This window comes from Spinacia oleracea, chromosome 3 (genome assembly GCF_020520425.1).
Source record: "Spinacia oleracea cultivar Varoflay chromosome 3, BTI_SOV_V1, whole genome shotgun sequence".
NCBI lineage: Eukaryota > Viridiplantae > Streptophyta > Magnoliopsida > Caryophyllales > Amaranthaceae > Spinacia > Spinacia oleracea.
Window position 1 is genome coordinate 78,657,677 of NC_079489.1, and position 19,729 is coordinate 78,677,405.

At 39.8% G+C, this 19,729-nt stretch overlaps 1 long non-coding RNA gene across 1 annotated transcript; it reads right to left on the reverse strand.

The window, feature by feature from the left end:
• Positions 1-11,784: 11,784 nt before the first annotated feature.
• Positions 11,785-12,463, reverse strand: LOC110789197 (uncharacterized). Its single transcript, XR_002533547.2, has 2 exons — positions 12,210-12,463; positions 11,785-11,998 (listed from the first exon to the last, which is right to left on the reverse strand). It is a non-coding gene; the product is annotated as an uncharacterized lncRNA (long non-coding RNA).
• Between the last annotated feature and the right edge of the window lie 7,266 nt (positions 12,464-19,729).

Below are 19,729 nucleotides of genomic sequence, written 5' to 3' on the forward strand. Positions count from 1 at the left end.
AAACAAGGTTAAATCGAAAGTATTAATATCTACAATTTGCTACAACTCAAAGAGGGGAAGCAATCAATTTCTTTTCTTTCTCCAATCTATCTTTCTTAAAAGTTTTATTTTCGTAATTTATATGTAAATTTAAATTGTTCTTAAATGCTTTGAAATATTGTAATTCTAATTGTTTTTTTTCAATTATTGAATTATGCCAAAACGTGAATGAAAAAAAAAGAATGGGAAGAGTTTGGAATTAAGGCTAAAGTATTGTCTTCGTAGGGGCCTCATATGAACTTCATTAATAAGCTTAGCACAGGGCCACCAAATCGTCGGAGCCGGACCTGCTCGAGTATCATCTTAGTTAGTTAATTATATTTTAATATTTTACGTGTATTGTTGTTATTCATACCTAATTGATCATTATTCCACGTATATTCATATAACTTATTACTAATGATATTTTTTATGTACAATGAAAAGTCATTTTGTATGTTGAAAAAACAGTAATTAGGACTATACAATAAATGAAATAAAACGGAGAGTAATTAACACGACTTAATTAAGTTGTGACTACATTTTTGGTCAGATTATCAATGTTATAACCAAACGCCTGCTACAAACTAATATGAACAAATATAGAACAAATAGCGAAAACAATAATAAAAAACACAAGTGTTGGTGAGGAAATTTAGATTTCTTCCCCTCAAATATTATCGTATTATTAAGTTCCTGCAAAATAATACAATAACCCCTCAATTGATGATTCCTTTCACCAATGTATTTTCCCTCTTATTTTCTAGTTTGGCCTAAACCCCCATTTATAGGGTAAACAAGAAACCCACGTTTACTAGAATTATACTTGCTCCCATGTCTAAATAATTGAGATTGTTACATACCAAAATATATCTAGTTTGCTAATTATGTGAGGGGTTCGAAAAAGCACGAGGCTAATGCATGACCTCGTCCCTCGTGGGTGTGACGATTCTTTTTATTCAATCAAGTGTAATTGGATTCCCTGTGAGTATACACCCAATTGACTAGTAATATAGGAGTCGCCATTCAGTTTTTAACGACAATGAGAAAAACTGACAAAACCCGGTTATCGTGACATAAAGGGAGTGCAATTATGTTTTACCACGACGGCCGTAGGTTCCCTTGTGATCCCTGGTGTGGGGATCTCTCAATATACACCCGCAAGGTAGAGATTGAGGGTTCGGGGGACTGTAACTACCGAGAGGAGTACTTCGCTCTTCGATAACTCCAGAGGCAGGATATCCTTACTAGCTCAGCATAAATAATTGAAGGGACATGCGTTAACTATTAAACTAATCTGAGTTGATTTTAGCAATATGCAACATATAATACTAATTCGATCATGATTATCTGATTTAAATAGCATTAAGGGACCTAGCATGATAATCCAATTTCCCAAAAATATTATATTTGTTAGGCGTGATAGAACAATCAGATTAGGTTAGTTTAACAGTTCATAAAAAGGGCGAGGAAAGCAGTTAAATCATCGAAAAGGGACACATTACGACGCACCCTTGAGAGGTGTGTCACGGTTCTCAGAAAACCAACCACTTTGACTTTGCTATTTATCCTTTTTATTTAACGAATCTCAATTACGGGACAGGATACGTTCTGTTCGATTTATGGATCGATTGCGACAGAACGCGTGAACAATTTCGCAGCGAGAGGCTTAGGCTAAGGGTTGGAGTCAATACTCAGAATATAATTGTGTGTTGTTGTGTCGTTTTCACGTCGAATTTAGGGGCCTATTTATAGGGAAGAGTTCGTGGAAAGATAGAATTGCAGAGTTCTAATCCACAAAGAATTAGGAAAAAAACAAGTACCCAGGTATTTTCAGCGCCCAGGCCTGGGCGCCGAAGATTTCGGCGCCCAGAGCCAGGCGTTGAAAATAGGGTCTGGGCTGTTTTCTTTAATCAGATTCGGATTCCTGAAATCCGTAGAGTTTGAGATTAATTCGAGTCTTTTAGCGCGTATCAATTTTGCGACGGAATGCATCCGGGCCCGTTACGAACTCTAGGCTCGTTAGGATTTCAATTAATACGTAACTCTTATCATATTAGGAATAGGATTCTAGCAGTTTTCTATCTCATTTAGGATTTATGTTGGAATGCAACACCTAATTCTGACAGATTTCTATCTTTTATGATTTGCCACTTTTAGAAGCTACCTTTTACGGCAGTTACTATTTTTAGCAGGTTTCCATAAATAGCAGGTTTTGGGTGAAATGAAAAGGGGAATTGAGATTCGTTTATTTTATAGGAGATGCGTTGTCAAGTGGAGATTTACGTCTTCATCATCGAACCTTTCCCTTGCGGGAATGGGGACAAAAGTAGGTGTCTACAGTTAGCCCCCACTTTGACTGAGTCTTGGGGTAAGACGATGGTCAAAGTATTAGACGGAGTGCGTCACACAAGCCACGGTGTATTGTGACCTGTTTTGTGAGGGTCTCACGAGCCCCCGAGTGATAACATTTGACTTAAGGGTCATAACTTGAAATGTCGACATATCCCTCACGTGTCATTGGGATTTGTCAACGGATAGTATAGAATACTCCCTCACTTTGTCATTGGAAGTATCTAAAGAGGCGTAGAAACTCCCTCACTTTGTCATTGGGAGTAGCTACAGAGTTTTTCGAAATCAAAGTTATAAAGTGTAATTGGGCCTGGCCAAGCCCAATCACGAGGTAAAACGTTTTTTAAAACGAAGGAAAATCCAGCACCCTTGTTTTTATAGGACGTAAAACGAAGGAAAATCCAGCAAAAGTTATCGCTGCAGCGACTAAGGACCTGCGCGGTTTAATGGCGCAGACCCCGCCGGCTGAAGATGGCGAGCCTGTCCGCTAAGGGTGGACACCCCGTCCGATAGAAGTGGACGAATCTGTTTTTGTAATTTTGAAAATAAGGACCTACGCGGTTTGTGACGTAGACCCCGCCGGCTGAAGATGGCGAACCTTGTCCGCTAAGGGTGGACACCCCGTCCGATAGAAGTGGACGAATCTATTTTGAAATTTATTTTGCTTTTTTGAAAATAAGGACCTACGTGGTTTGCGCCGTAGACCCCGCCGGCTGAAGATGGCGAGCCTATTTTTAATTTGAAGACTTTTTTTTTTTTTGAAAACTGAGGACCTGCGCGGCTAGTGACGCAGACCCCGCCCGCTGAGGGTGGGCGAGCCCTGTCCGCTGAGGGTGGACGTCCCTGAATTCGTTTTTTTTCGATTTGGGAACTCGCGCGGTTTGTGACGCGATCTTGCCGACTGAAGATGGGCAAGTTCCTATTTATTTGGTTCTTTGTGATTTCTTTTGAGAATTTCTTATTCTTGCAAGAGCGAATTCTTTCGAGGGATGCTCGAATTTAGTTGTAACCTGAACGTGGGCTGACAACGTGTTCAGACGGATCTCTGTCTTGCGACCGTCTGCTTTCGTGATTTTGAGCTAGTCTTTACGGCTCGACTTGGTCTATGATCAGAGGACCGTGCACAAGCGTCAGTGACGTCCTTTCGATGAGGTCGAACCTATTTTTGTTCTTTTTTTGAGATATCCAAACATGATATGGTGTATGGCGCAGTCTGGGAATGTGATTTTGATCGCGCGCTCCTTGTTGGAGTCTATTTTTTTCGCGAGCCCCCAAGCACTGGGGCTCGTCGGTTGTTTTTCGCATCTTGTAATCATGTTTGGGGTCATGCTCGTATGTGCGAGCGACCTTCTACAGTAGTGTGCTACTTTAGCGAAGCCGTGGAGTGCGACTTTAGTTTTCAGGCGACATCCGGTTTTAGCTTGGCCCGGATTAACCCTTTAAACATTTTTTGGGAAAACCAATGACTTGACGACACATATTTTTGGTGTTTCGAAGAATGACCATGATATTTAACTTGTTTTTTTTGAAACGTGTACATAAGCATTTTCTAAGACGACTCTAAGTTTCAACCAAGTTTTAATGTTATATTTTTTTTGCTTATTTGGGAGCTAAAGGTGCTTTGGGCTTGATCTTACTTGCAATAGGGCCTCGTGCTTTAGCAACACGGTCTTAAGTCCTTTCCTGTTCCGTGTCTTGTGACATCTGGGCCTTGGGCTGCATTTTCAGCGCCCAAGTTCAGGCGTTAAACATTTCGGCGCCCAGGCCTGGGCGCTGAAAGTGCTTTCCTGGTAATATTTGATTTTCGGATTTCCTAACACGTTTCCGAATGGGATCAGGATGTCATTGGGTGCGTTCATCTATATATAGGGGCTAGATACGTCCTTATTTTCCACCACTCTCAAATTCTTTCTCTCTTTTTGTTGTGCTCTAATTATTCACTGCTTTTGCCATGTCGATCCCTACTTTCTCACTCCAACGGACTGTTAGGCGTTGGCTACGGGCCCTTACTCCCACAGAAAAAGCTTTGTTAAAGGAATACCACTTAGAGGCACATTTAGGCTTACAACAAATTAATATTGATTATAACTTTCTGCATGCTGCCCTAAGCTTTTGGGACTCCGATCATCATGTTTTTTTCTTTCGGGGCAATGAAATATGTCCTTTGCCCGATGAATTTGCTGTGATCCTTGGTTATCCTACTAATGCTACTCCTCTTACCCCTGGCACTGTTGAAGAGGGTAAAACAACCATAAGGGCTTTCCTAGGGCTAGATGATAACACGTTTGCTGAAATTGTGGTAGATGACCGGACAGAAAGAATATTCGAGCCCTTGTATTTTGCTTGTTGAATCATTATTTGCTGTCGAATAATAATGGTGAGTTCGGTGACATAAGGTTGATCCCCTTGATTAGCCAGATGGAAAGTTGCTATTCTATTATGTCGTTGGTTGTTGCTGAGACTTTGCTGAGTGCGGATGAGCTGAAGAAGGATGCCAAATCTGAACATTTTAAGGGAAGCCCCCTATTACTGCAGGTAATCGATTTTTCTTTGCGCGCGTACACGTTCCTTTTGCATACATTTCTTTTTGCCTGGGGCTGAGTTTCAGCGCCCAGGGCTGGGCGCTGGAATTTTCGGCGCCTGGTCCTGGGCGTTGAAACTGCGCCCCAGGAACCGTTTTTTCTTTCTTTTCATTCTTTTGACTCGATCGTACCTGTTTTTGCAGATTTGGCTTGCGGAACGGCTTAGACTTTTGGAAGCTCCTGCCGATCCTAAACATTATCGCCCTATAGCTTTGGGTAACTGAAAATACTTGCACCAAGGCCAGGACGAGGCCGAATGGACCTCCTTTTTTACTTATGGTATTTGTTCTATTAAGTGGGTGGTACCATGGTGGGGTTTCACTACTATGACAGGGGGTTCTGATGTATCGGTTTATATTTCTTTCACTAGTAGAAAAAACCCCTATTGCAGCCCCCTTGTTGCAGCGTACATATATTAATACGCTTCAACAACCAGTAAGTCAACACGGGTCAATCCATTTAAAGGGTTTTTCCAGCGTACAAATTAATTGCCCCCTGCAAAAGAGTTTTTTGCAGCGTACATTGTAAACGCCCCCTGCAATAGCTCGTTACTTTGCAGCGTACATGGTAAAAGCCCCCTACAATAGCATGTTGTAAATTTTTTTCGCTGCCACGTTTAATTCAGACCAAACATATCCTCTCAAAAATCTATACCAACTTCGAATTTCATAGCCCGCGCTCAGTTCTCCCTTCTTCTTCTCTCTGCTTTCCCTGCGTCTCGCCCGTCGCCGGTGGTTCTCGCCAGTCGCCGGTGGGTCTATTTACCCGCCTCCTCGCCGGTGGTTCCCTGCTCGAAAAACCACAGCTGAAATTACTCCCTGCTCGAAAAACTATCGCTGAAATCAGGAGGTACGGCAAGCTACCTTGCTCGGCCGGTGGTTCCAAGGAATATGGTTGGCTCGCGAACAACGGTTCTCCATCAATCCTCGCCGCGGCAAGTAACTATTTTCCCTTTCCCCTCTTGCATTTCGTTTTCAGATTTAGGGTTTGTTCAAATATTTTTTTTTGTTAATTTTTAGTTTTGGGGGTTCTAGGGTTAGTTCTTTTGATTATGATTTGTGTTTGATTGTTTTGGAATTACAGTGGGATTTTTATTTTATTTATGTCTTTTGCTTTTCGATCTGGAAAATTGTGAACAGGACGACAGATTTAGTTTGAAATTTTTGGATTAATTTCGGGAATTTGAGCGTTTTTTCGGGGATGTTTCATGAACAATTATGCTTTTTATTTTTTCTTCCTGATCTGAAAGTTACTTAATCTTTTTTCTTAATCTTTTTGAAATTTTCTGCTGCTACTAAACTGAGCTCGGGAATCAATAGCATCTTATGCGCTGGGATTTTAGAAACTCTTGTTATTTTTGGTATTTATTACGAATTTTATGAATTTGTTTCTGACATGGATGATTTTGGAGTTAGTGGAACACAACTGAGGATATGTAATTTGGTTGAGGAATCATGTTGGTTAGAAATGGGTAGCTGCAGTAGCTCGAATTCAGTGTTATTCTAAATAAGTTGAGCTAATAGTATAATTTGTTTGATTGGATGTGGTGGATTTTGTTAGAAAAAAATTGGGGTGAATTTGATAACACTTCATTTGTTTCGTACTATTGAGTATATGGTTATTGGCCACTTGTTCACTTCTGTTGCATAATTCTTGTTTTGCAGTGTTGTCACCATTCATGTTCAGGGAAAAGATCTAAAATCTGGAGCAACCTCACATGGAAGTCTGCATTTGGTAGATCTTGCTGGTAGTGAAAGAGTTGACAGGTCTGAAGCAACTGGAGATAGGTTGAGGGAAGCATAGCATATCAATAAATCACTATCAGCTTTAGGGGATGTTATCTTTTCACTTTCTCAGAAAAACCCCCATGTACCTTACAGAAATAGCAAGCTTAAGCAGGTTCTTCAAGCGTCTCTAGGTAAATTTTTTCTTTTCTTTTCTTTTCCTTTGGGTCATTATAACTTATTCTTTGAACCTAAATTCCTCTCCCCAATGTTCTATATATGACTTGCCTCATGTTGCTAACTGAATCTTGATAGTTTGATACTTACCATTAATATTTCAGGTGGTCGAGCAAAGACACTTATGTTTGTTCAGGTTAATCCTGATGTTAGTTCGTACTCTGAATCATTAAGCACTTTAAAGTTTGCTGAAAGGGTGTCCGGTGTTGAGCTGGGTGCTGCTCGGAGTAGCAAAGAGGGCAGAGATGTCAGAGAATTAATGGATCAGGTGGTTGTTTGTGACCTTATACATGCATGTTGCTTACTTTAATGCATGGCTTACTCTGAATGACTTAAATGAAGTACTATAACTGGCTTGTTTGACTGGAGAATATTCGTTTGGGTATAAAATCTTTATCTTTTTTTACTAAAAATATTAAAATAATAGGATTTTGAATTGATAAATGCAATTTAAAAATGGTATTAAACAAAACTTCGTAACAATCAGGCTTTTCATACATTTAAATTTAATTACTCTGTAATTGTTTTGATATTTTTAGTTTCACTCGTAGTTATTTATCCATAATTCTAAAGCTAAAAGTTACTCTATATCTATTTAACATGAAATTGACAATTACTCTGTAGTCCGCATGTTTTGTATTCATTTTATTATATTTAAAAAGTTTTCTGCCCAAGTTAATAAAGTACCCTGTAATAATAATAATAATAAAAATTCCGTAAAGTACCCCCTGAGTATAAAAAATTAGGTGCAAAATAAATATTACTAATGATAAAAGAAAAACAGAAAAGATACTCCGTTTGTAGGTTGATCTTAGTTTGTTTTGTGGTTCGTGGGATGATTGAAGAATTAGGTAACACTGGTTCAGACTAAATGCTCGGTTTCAGTTTGAGGTAATAGGTCATTTAAATGCTCGCCTTCAGTTTGAGGTAATTGGTGTGAATGTTACATAAATAAGTGCCTCCCTACAAGTGCTTGACTTTAATTTGTTGTTTTATCTTTCTTGGAACCTCACACTGTCATTTAACTTTAACTATAACATTTCCGACGGCACTGGCGAGCTTTCAGTGACTGCTTTCACTGCTGATTCTGAGCGGCTATTCAGGATGCCTGCTGCAGACCTCTTCCGCATCACACACACAGTATGTGTTTTTCACTCTCACACCTACATATGCTTCCTTTGTTGGATGTTTCCTTACTTGAAGCTGCATAGAACATACAAATTACATGTTAGTATTTCAGATTTTCAGCAATTCTACGAAATAGAGTTGCTTATGCTGTACCATAGATGATAGGACAATCCTCACACGGAAATTTTGTGATTCATCGAATTTAGAAAATATTGTTTGCACCTATAAAGGTTCCCAATCAGATAGAAGAGACTGTTTTCAGCCTTTCAGGCATAAACCTTAGAGCTAAAATGACATTTACGAAGAACTTTATTTTTAAAATTCTGTTTAAACGAAGGAAAATACTAGTATAATTTTACTAAATGCGCAAAACCACTGTCTTCTAAAATTTGATTTATATGTACAGGATTTTCTCCAAGCATTGGTACTATAATATATGCTTTGCTTCAGGTTCGAAAAACATACTTCCTGTTGTTAGTAGGATAAGTTATCATGTGTCTGTGTTCCAACTTTAAAGAATACATCTCCACAGGAAGTGATTACACTTATTGGAGCAACTTTAATCGACAGAGTAGGAAGAAAGCCAATGCTCTTGGTAAATATACCCTCTATTGTCTTTTACCAGATAATCTTCTACCCTCTTTGATCAAATGATTCATATGATTAGTTTTAAGTTTCCAATACTCAATCCAATCTATTTATGCACATTTGAGACTTTTTTGGTCGTTATAGGTCATATTTAGGCTAAAATAAGGCATTTTCGCTCCCAACTTTAAACTAAAGAACCTAAGGACTCATTTTAAACATTTTACATGATTAATATGATTAGTTTTAAGTTTTCAATACTCGTTCCAATCTATTAATGCACACTTAAGGATAATTGGATCGTTATAGGTCATATTTAGGCTAAAATGACATTATAGTTCATATTTAGGCTAAAATGACATTTTCGCTCCCAACTTTGAACTAAAGAACCTAATGACTCATTTTATATTTAATACATGTTTAATATGCATAGTTTTAACTTTTTAAGACTCATTCCAATCTATTTACGCACATTTAAGGCTCATTGGGTCGTTATAGGTCATATTTAGGCTAAAATGACATTTTCGCTCCCAACTTTGAACTAAAGAACCTAAGGACTCATTTTATACTTATTACATGTTTAATATGCATAGTTTTAACTTTCTAAGACTCATTCCAATCTATTTATGGACATTTAAGGCTTATTGGGGCGTTATAGGTCTTATTTATGCTAGAATTATATTTTCACTCCCAACTTTGAACTAAAGAACCTAGGGACTCCTTTTAAACCTTTTACATGATTAATATGCTTAGTTTTAAGTTTCCAAGACTCATTCCAATATATGTATGCACATTTAATGCTCATTGGGTCGTTATAGGTCATATTTAGGCTAAAATGACATTTTCGCTCCCAACTATGAACTAAAGAACCTAATGACTCATTTTATACTTATTAGATGTTTAATGTGCATAGTTTTAACTTTCTAAGACTCATTCCAATCTATTTATGCACATTTAAGGCGTATTGGGGCTTTATAGGTCTTATTTATGCTAAAATTACATTTTTGCTCCCAACTTTGAACTAAAGAACCTAGGGACTCCTTTTAAACCTTTTACATGATTAATATGCTTAGTTTTAAGTTTCCAAGACTCATTCCAATATATGTATGCACATTTAAGGCTCATTGGGTAGTTATAGGTCATATTTAGGCTAAAATGACATTTTCGCTCCCAACTTTGAACTAACGAACTTAAGAACTCATTTCAAACTTATTACATGATTCATATGATTAGTTTTAACTTTCCAAGACTCAATCCAATCTATTTATGCACATTTGAGACTTGTTTGGTCGTTATAGGTCATATTTAGGCTAAAATGAGACATTTTCGCTCCCAACTTTGAACTAAAGAACCTAAAGACTCATTTTAAACCCTTTACATGATTAATATGATTAATTTTAAGTTTTCAAGACTCCTTCCAGACTTGTTTGGCCGTTATAGGTCATATTTAGGCTAAAATGACATTTTTGCTCCCAACTTTGAACTAACGAAACTAAGGACTCACTTCCAACTTATTACATGATTAATATGATTAGTTTTAAGTTTTTAAGACTCAATACGATCGATTTATGCCATTTTAGACTTGTTTGGTGGTGTAGGTCATATTTAGGCTAAAATAAGGTATTTTCGTTGCCAACTTTGAACTAAAGAACCTAAAGACTCATTTTAAAACCTTTACATGATTAACATGCTTAGTTTTAAGTTTCCAAGACTCTTTACAATCTACTTACGCACATTTAAGGCTCATTGGGTCGCTATAGGTCATATTTAGACAAAAATGTCATATTTAGACAAAAATGACATATTCGTTTCCAACTTTGAACTAAAGAACTTAAGGACTTAATTCAAATTTATTACATGATTAATATGATTAGTATAGTTTTCAATACTCATTCCAATCTATTTATGCACATTTAAGGCTCATTTGGTCGTTATAGATCATATTTAGACTAAAATGACATTTAATCTAATGCTCCCATCAAATTTTTGCTTTTGAAGGTATATACTCCGAGGAATGCCCCTTATGCTAGTGAGGAATTGATGTGGTTCGTGAGCAATTGGCTAACTTTTTTACCAGCAAGTATTTATTATTGGCCTGAGCGCGCTTGGTCGAGTTGTTTGATATTATAATGTATGCGTACGTTGAAATTGGAACGAACAAATATTTAAATGTAGTACTTGCACTTTGGATTTGGGATATATTAATATACAAAACAACAGTTATTGTTTTTATATTTGTTATACAGGTTGCGATATTCTATTGTTGTTGTGACAGGTTTCTATATTTGGTGCAAGGCACTCTAGGTATCCCTAAACAAAACTAAAATTGGTTTTGGGATATATATATGTATACAAAACATCAGTTATTGTTTTTATATTTGTTCTACAGGTTGTGATATTTTATTATCGTTGTTGACAGCTTCCTATATTTGGTGTAAGACACTTTAGGTATAAATAAATAAAACTAAAATGTTCCCGCCAAAATGACGACTTTGTTGCAGGGGGCATATACTTGTTCGCTGCAACAAGTATGCTAAAATGAAGACTTGTTGCAGCGTACAAATTGTTGTTCGCTGCAACAGGGTAGGTATGTTGCAGCGTACAAGTAGTTGTTCGCTGCGACAAACCCGTCTGTTGCAGCGTACACCAATTTGTACGCTGCAACAGGTCTTGATTTTTGCCTAAATTTACACACTTGTTGCAGCATACGTCTAAAAGCCCGCTGCAACAAATCACTTTTTGCAGCGAACATTGTACGCTGCAACAAGTTCAGACTTGTTGCAGGCCCCCCAGTTGCAGCATACGATGTACGCTGCAACAAGGGTCTAAAAGCCCGCTGCAACAAGGGTTTTTTCTACTAGTGTTTGTTGGGCTATCTCGTCCCATTTATACTTTCCCTTACCGAGTCATGCGTCAATATTAGACCTGGCAAACGGGTCGTGTCGTGTTCGTTTCCGTGTCAACTTATAAACAGGTTGGGAACCCTAAACACGAACATGACCCGTTTAATAAACGGGTCAGAATGCCAAACACGGACACGACCTGTTCATTAAACGGGTAACACGAACCTAACACGCCTAACCTGCTTAGTTAATCGGGTCGTGTTCGTGTCATCTTTTTCAACCCAATTAAAAAAAATTATTGAGAGAAATACTAAATAAACGATTAATAATTTCGTTAAATCAATTAATGGCCAAAAAAATATAGTTTTTTCCAACGAATTCCAATATGTTACAGACCAAATAAATGGTTCAAAAACCTTAGATTACAAATAATCTAGACTTTTCAGGTGTTTAATTAGACGTTTCAGTTTGTAAAAATCTTCATCTTGTTTCCAAACGCTTGAAGCACCCCTTATTGCAAATAGACTACCTGAGAAAATGAGAATGTATAAAATTAATAAAACTTTAAAGAGAACGAATAAAAATTGAAGGGATTAAATAAAATGATATGTTTTGCTTAATTATGATTCATAATACATTAATCCATTAGAAACTAGAAAAAAATCAAATCTTTTCCTCATCAAATAAATAAAATCAATGATAAAAGGAATCAAACAAACAAAACTAACACTTCGTATTACCTTAGAAAAAGAAGAGAGAAGGGGAGCATATTTGAGCAAACAATCTACAAACAATAAGGAAATATCAGAAAACCATGAATTAACAGTGGCAAAAGGGAACTTAAGAACAAATTTGTAAGAAAGATGGGAGAGATAAGAGCAGGCGATGGATGGAGAGAGTGAGAAATATGCTTCTAAAGTTTCATTTGCTATACATATATATGTCGGCTGGCAACATGAGAAGGGGTTTTTTTAGGGTTTTTCCTTTGGGCTGTTAGTTTGTTGGGCCTTAGTGAAGTAAATAAAGTTAGAGCCTACATATCATACGTTTTTTCTTATGTTAAGCGGGTAAACGGGTCTGACACGACATGACCCACTTAATTAAGCGGGTTAACTCGTGTCAGATTCGTGTTGAAAATTTCAACACTAACCCGACCCATTTAATTATCGTGTCGTGTCGTGTTAACCCATTTAACTAAACGTGTCGAAAATTCTCAACACTAACCCGCTTTTTTCGTGTCCGGTTCGTGTTGTGTTGTCGTGTCGGGTCAGCTTTTGCCAGCTCTAGTCAATATGGTTTAAGGCAGACTATCCCCTTTTCTGATACGGTACCACCTAAGGTAGCGGCCTTTTCACAAACACGGGTCTTAGTGTGGGCTAAGTATTATGATGGTCTCCCGCGTTGGGCCGTAGCTACAAATGGCTTTGTGGGTCTTTCTGAAAACTACAAGTTGTGGATGAGCTCCGATGACAAAGATGTGAGGACCGAGGCTCGAAATGGGGAGCCGGCTGAGCTTTTGATACCTCGTATTCGTGTTAAGTATGAGGGTCCTGATTCTGCCAGACCTCGTACCTATAGTATTAAGACTGTGAACGTTCGTCCTGATCAAAAGCGAAAGGAAGTTCCTCCCCGTTCCAGTTTCAGGCCTAAAAAGATGCCTAACATGAAGGGGCCTGCTGTTGTTAAAAGAAATGCAAGCTCTCGCGGAGATCGTCGCCGGAACAATGTATGGGTTAGGAAGGCTCAACCGCCTGTAGAAACAGTGGCTAGTCTAGTTGATGATAATAATCCTTCTCCCACCATTGCCTGTGCCCTCGAGGCTGAGCGGGCTATAATCGAGAACGTTTCTGAAGCCCTGACATCTTTGGAAGTTAGTGTCCAGGAGCCGGTTCTTATGGAGATTGACATTGGGGCAGCGCAGAGGACTGTGGGAGTGGATCATGCGAACATTGCTCTCTACAAGACTTTATTTGATGATCCGGAAGAACTAGAGTAGTGTAGTTCTTGCTAGGGTGTAGGTGCCCTTTATTTATTTCAGTTGTGTTTGTTTTTATTCCTAGCACTTTGTTTTCCTTCTTATTATATTTTAATAAAGGCGTATTTTTAGTTTTCATTTTCACTCTTTTATTTTGTTTCTCCTCTTTTTTACGTATTTTATATGTCTAACACTTTTTTGCACAAAGAATATATATTTTTTTTATTTGGACCGAATCCTTGGTAAGGATTGCCTACGTATCTTGTCAGAATCAGGTCGCGCGTAGTTCTAGCTTTAGAATAAGTTCCAGTATGTCGGATCTCGGTAGATATGTCCTGAAGTGGAAACATATTACTTAATTGGTCAAATGAGTGAAGTATTTATCATTATTTTCATCTGCCGTTTTTTTTTTTGCCATAGGTTGCGTAAAATTCGACTAAGCCATAATTTGTATAGCTATATTCTTGGTAAACCTATTTGGATACGTACTGTACCCCCCAAGTGTTCGTTATTTTTCCGCTGTGTGTGGATAAAATGACGAGCACTTTCAAAAAGAAAACTTTTGGCAGGCAGAGAGTTTCAACGCCCAGGCTGGGGCGTCAGAAATTTCGGCGCCCAGCCCTGGGCGCTGAAAATGACTTGGGCGGTCAATTTTTGACGCTTTGCTTCACATGTTCTTGCGTTTATTTCTATTTCTTTTTTTTTGTGCCTTGATATTGTGCTTCGTATTTAAAGTTAATTTTGAGGCTATTTTGGAGGCTTTTTTTACTGTTAGCGTGAAATGCACTTTTGTCTGGATTAATTTTTTCTATTGGTGACTTGAAAATGGAGTTAGGGTGCGGAAGTTATGAAGATCTTTGTGTAGGCTTTGGAGGTGGGTTGTTAGTGAAGGGTATGATGGAATCTATGTTTTATGAATCTGTTTTTTTTTGTAACATTTGCATTTGTTTTAAATTTTTGATTTCCTTTGATTTTGGGTTGCATGGATTGGCTCTTATGATGACACTGGTTGGCTTTTTAGGTTTTGGGGATATGAATGGGATAGTGTGGTTTATTTTGTGGGTTTCGGGAATTGGTTCCCATGACACTATTTCAAAACCGAGTGGGCTTTGTTTGTTGGGCCTAGAGTGGGCCGCCTCTTTATCTTTGTATTTTGCAAGTACATTTGGTGTTTATTTAGTGTTAGAATAAATTTTTAGGAGAAATATTACGCCTTTATTGATTCGAAAAATAAGGAAAACACACTGAAATAAAACTGACCCATATTCTAAAGGGCCTTAGGACCACCTAAAGTCTCTATTATTTTTTCTATCAATCTAAAGAACTACTAGGTGCTTTTTACTAATGGTGCTCTATGTGGCTCAAGCCTGGGGTTTAGTCTCATAAAACTTCGGTCCTTCACCGGTACTCATCTTGAATTCCATTCCTTTTGCGTTGACCCACTGATATGTCTTCACCCATCCGTTCTCGACCTCTTCTAGTGTTGATGCAGGAGAGATTAACCGGGTTGGATCGAAACCTTCATCTTGTAAAGCTAGGGTAGTCATCACAGTCTCGTTCTCCATAGGCCTCGATTCGTTAAACAATGTCCATAGAGCCTGGTTGTCCAATATTTCAGCTGTTTTAGTCTTGGCGAGGTGGGGTGCCTCATCCAAGGTGTGGCAGTCATGGAAAATTTCAAATCCGGGTTTTAGCAAGCCATCCTGAACGAAGGGTTCAGGGAAATCACAGCATGGGTGTTCTTCTCCTTCCCGAACGAACATCCCGTTAAGGGTCCTTTGATATGGGGGAAGGAGGGTGGTTTGTTTGGCTTTGTTAAGGCGTAGCCTAGATAGGCGGTCAGCAATATCTTCCTCCGTTGGTTCATAACCTAAGCCAAAGGGAGTAGATTTGTCGGGAAAAGGATGGAACGTGTATTCCTTCTTCCTTACGCCCAATGGGGTTCCTGGGAAATAACCTTGAGCTAACAGCATTCTAGGGATGACTTGGGATGCATGCGGGTCTAGGAATGCTGGATCATAATCTTCGATGAACTGGATTGTTTCTTCCATTTGAAACCCATAAAGGTCGTCTGCAGTTTCGGCCGTTCCAACCATAGTACAACTGACGTCGAGAGGAGGGGCGCGGATTTCTAGTATTACCCCGTTATGGTTAAGTTTAACCATTTGGTGCAAGGTAGAAGCCACACCTCCTAAGTCATGGAGCCAAGGTCGCCCCAAGAGGAGGTTGAAAGTGGGTTTGATGTCGATTATCTGAAACTCCGTGGTGCGTGCCACAGGCCCAATTTGTATGGTAAGGTTGATTTTCCCCAATACAGGCCTTCGGGAGTTATCATAAGCTCGTACCCCTTGCGTGGAGGTTTGGAAGTCATTGCTTCCTAGCCCCAAGCAATGGGCGGTTCGCAATGGGCAGACATTAACCGCCGAACCATTATCTACAAGCGCTAGGGGGATGTTTTGTCCTTTGCATCCAACCACTAGGTAAAGGGCTTTATTGTGAGCACCCCCTTCTTTGGGTAAGTCTTTATCAGTGAAAACTATGGCCTTTTCTCCGGCATCTCTCGTGACATGGCTAACCAATGAGTCAGGTGTGATATCTGTAGGTACTGAGATGAGGTCAAGTGAGCGAATAAGCTTTTCGCGATGTTCCTTTGAAGTACACATAAGATCCCAGATGGTAATCTCAGCCTTGGTTCTTTTTAGTTGTTTCAGGAGAGGATTTTCAATGACTTCCGCGACGGTGGCGTGCCGTCCATTCTCAGGAGTTTGCCTAACCGGGATGTCGTCCATAGGGGGTGGCTGAATATCCGGTTGGTATATCCTTCCGGATCGGGTGAGGTTGTCGACCTCGGGCTCTTGAGGGGTGGTGTCAATGAGAGCATACCCGGGCCAAGTTTCAGTGAAGAAGTCCTGGCCCGAGACTTGAGATAGGTAAATATCTTCAGCATCATCGTTCCACACACCGCACACTTCCCTCTCGATTCGATCCATAGGGACCACAGCGAGTGGTGCACCTTGAGGTGTAATATACACCGTGGGGTCGAAATTCTCTGGTTGGTCGAGAGAGATGTGACAAGAGCCGAGTGGGCTCTTGTTGTTGTTGGGTTTGCCAACGTTCGGGAGAGGTATCACTTCATCCTCTATCATGTCCTGGATCGTATGTTTTAGACTCCAGCAGTTTTTAGTGTCATGCCCATTTCCTTGATGGAATTTGCAGTAAGTACCTTCGACCCAATATTTACTTTTGACAGGAGGGTCACGGGTGGGGCCTATAGGTCTCAACTTTCCTTGATTGGTTAGTCTTTCAAAGGCTTGTACCAAAGTTGACCCGAGTGGGGCAAACTTTCGGTCTCGGACCCATCTTACAGGGTTTCTTCGGGCGGGAGTCTCTTCTACAGCATGGACTTCTTGGGCTTGGGATGTGTTACCCCGATTATAGGTGTTGGTCTTATATGTGGGTTTGCTCTGTATGGTTTTGGCGAGGTCGTCCTCGATCTTTATTCCCACATCATAAACTCTTTTGAAAGTGTCAAGTCCCAGGTACCTAAGGTGTTGTCTGTAAGCCGGGTCCAGGTTGTCAATGAATTTTTGGACCAATTCTGTTTCGGGAGGCCTGTTGATTAGCTGGGCCGCCTGGTCCCTCCATCTAGCAAAGTAGGTTGTGAAACCCTCATTTTTCTTTTGGAAGAGAACTTCCAGCTCGCGCATGGTGACTTGGAAATCCATGTTCGACGAGTATTGCTTGATGAAGACATTGACAAATTCTTCCCAATTGGGGAAGAGCTTAGGGTCCTGGTGATAGTACCATTTGAGCGGCACAGGTTCCAAGGACAAAGGGAAGGCAGGTAAGTACATGGACTTGTTCACGCCTTTCAAGTTCATGGTATTCACAAAGCTCAGTAGATGATCACGGGGGTTGTCCGTGGCCTTGAACTTTGGTAAGTCAGAAGAACTGAACTTTTCTGGTAATTTGCCAGGAAAAGGTTCAGGATCGAGGGAGAAGTATTTGCTCCCCATGGTTTGCTGTAGGACCATTTTTCAATCCTCTTCTCGTTATCGAGGTACTTTTTGGCTTGCGCAGCCGCTAAAGCTTCATTTTCCGTTTTCAGTTGGCCCATAAGTTGGGTCATTTGGACCATCTGGTCTCGCAAATCTTCGATGGACATGTTTGAAGGTGCGAATCGAGGTTGGGGAAGCGGAGATCCTTGAAATGAGGGACGACGGACGGAGCTTGGAGTCACTAAACCTGATGTTGGTGATGTATCTTCGAGACGCACTAACCGTTGATTCCCTGATCGGCACCAAGTGGCAGGACCAGCCCTAGGCATAAGATAAGCTAAAGTTTAGGTTCCAAAAGTTTCAAGCATTACTTAGTCTAGACTTCGACTCTCTAAATTGGTTTTTCACTCTTTCTTATGTCGGTACACTTTTTGGTTTTTTTTTTGTCATTCTTTGGATTTTCGAAACACTTGCCCGTGTGACATTCATAGTTGTTAGCATGTTCGGTTTTGGTGCCGAGCATTGCCGTCGTAGGAGGCCCAACAACGACACAAAGAGTTATTAATTTTTCACGAGTCGCTTTTTGAAATCGAGTGCTTTTCTTACGCCCTCGTAGCAATTCTTTTGATGAACATTTTTTTTGCGCTACGTATTTTCCTTTCGCTCGGGTACCGAGGCTGCTGCGCATGACCAGAAGGCCAAGCAGCAACTTCAGCGCCCAGCTAGTGGCGTGAGAAATTCTGGCGCCCAGTGTAGACACCTACTTTTGTCCCCATTCCCGCAAGGGAAAGGTTCGATGATGAAAGCATAAAAACTCCACTTGACAACGCATCTCCTATAAAATAAACGAATCTCGATTCCCCATTTCATTTCACCCGAAACCTTCTATTTATGGAAACCTGCTAAAAATAGTAAACTGCCGTAAAAGGTAGCTTCTAAAAGTGGCAAATCATAAAGGATAGAAACCTGTCAGAATTAGGTGTTGCATTCCAACATAAATCCTAAATGAGATAGAAAACCGCGAGAATCCTATTCCTAATAGAATTCGGAAATAAGAGTTACGTATTAATTAAAATCCTAACGAGCCTAGAGTTCGTAACGGGCCCAGACGCATTCCGTCATAAAATTAATACGCGCTAAAAGACTCGATTAAGTCTCAAACTCTACGGATTTCAGGAATCCGAATCTGACCAAAGAATTCTGCCAGACCCTATTTTCAACGCCCAGCCCTGGGCCCCGAAAATTCCAGCGCCCAGAGCTGGGCGCCGAAATTACCTGGGACGGATTCTCTTCCTAATCCGTTTCGTATTCAAATTCCTGAAAAACTATCTTTCTACGCCACTTTTTCCTATAAATAGACCCCTAAGTTCGACACAACAACACATAATATGCTCTGAGTATTGACTCTAAACCCCTTAGCCTAAGCCTCTCGCTGCGAAACTGTTCACGCGTTCTGTCGCAATCGATCCATAAATCGAACAGAACGTATCTTGTCCCATAATCGAGATTCTATAAATAAAAAGGAGAAATAGCAAAGTCAAAGTGGTTAGTTTTCTGAGAACCGTGACGCACCTCTCAAGGGTGCGTCGTAATGTGTCCCTTTTCGATGATTTAACTGCTTTCCTCGCCCTTTTTATGAACTGTTAAACTAACCTAATATGATTGTTCTATCACGCCTAACAAATATAATATTTTTGGGAAATCGGATTATCATGCTAGGTCCCTTAATGCTATTTAAATCAGATAATCACGATCGAATTAGTATTATATGTTGCATATTGCTAAAATCAATTCAGATTAGTTTAATAGTTAACGCATGTCCCTTCAACTATTTATGCTGAGCTAGTAAGGATATCCTGCCTCTGGAGTTATCGACGAGCGAATTACTCCTCTCGATGGTTACAGTCCCCCGAACCCTCAATATCTACCTTGCGGGTGTATATTGAGAGATCCCCACACCAGGGATCACAAGGGAACCTACGGCCGTCGTGGTCAAACATAATTGCACTCCCTTTATGTCACGATAACCGGGTTTTGTCAGTTTTTCTCATTGTTGTTAAAAACTGAATGGCGACTCCTATATTACTAGTCAATTGGGTGTATACTCACAGGAAATCCAATTACACTTGATTGAATAAAAATAATCGTCACACCCACGAGGGACAAGGTCACGCATTAGCCTCACTCTTTTTCGACCCCCTCACACCCAGCCAGGGGCGTTGAAAATGCGTCCCTGGCTGGTTCTCGTTTTCTGTCTTCTGTTTATGCGATTTCGACTTGCGTGCTT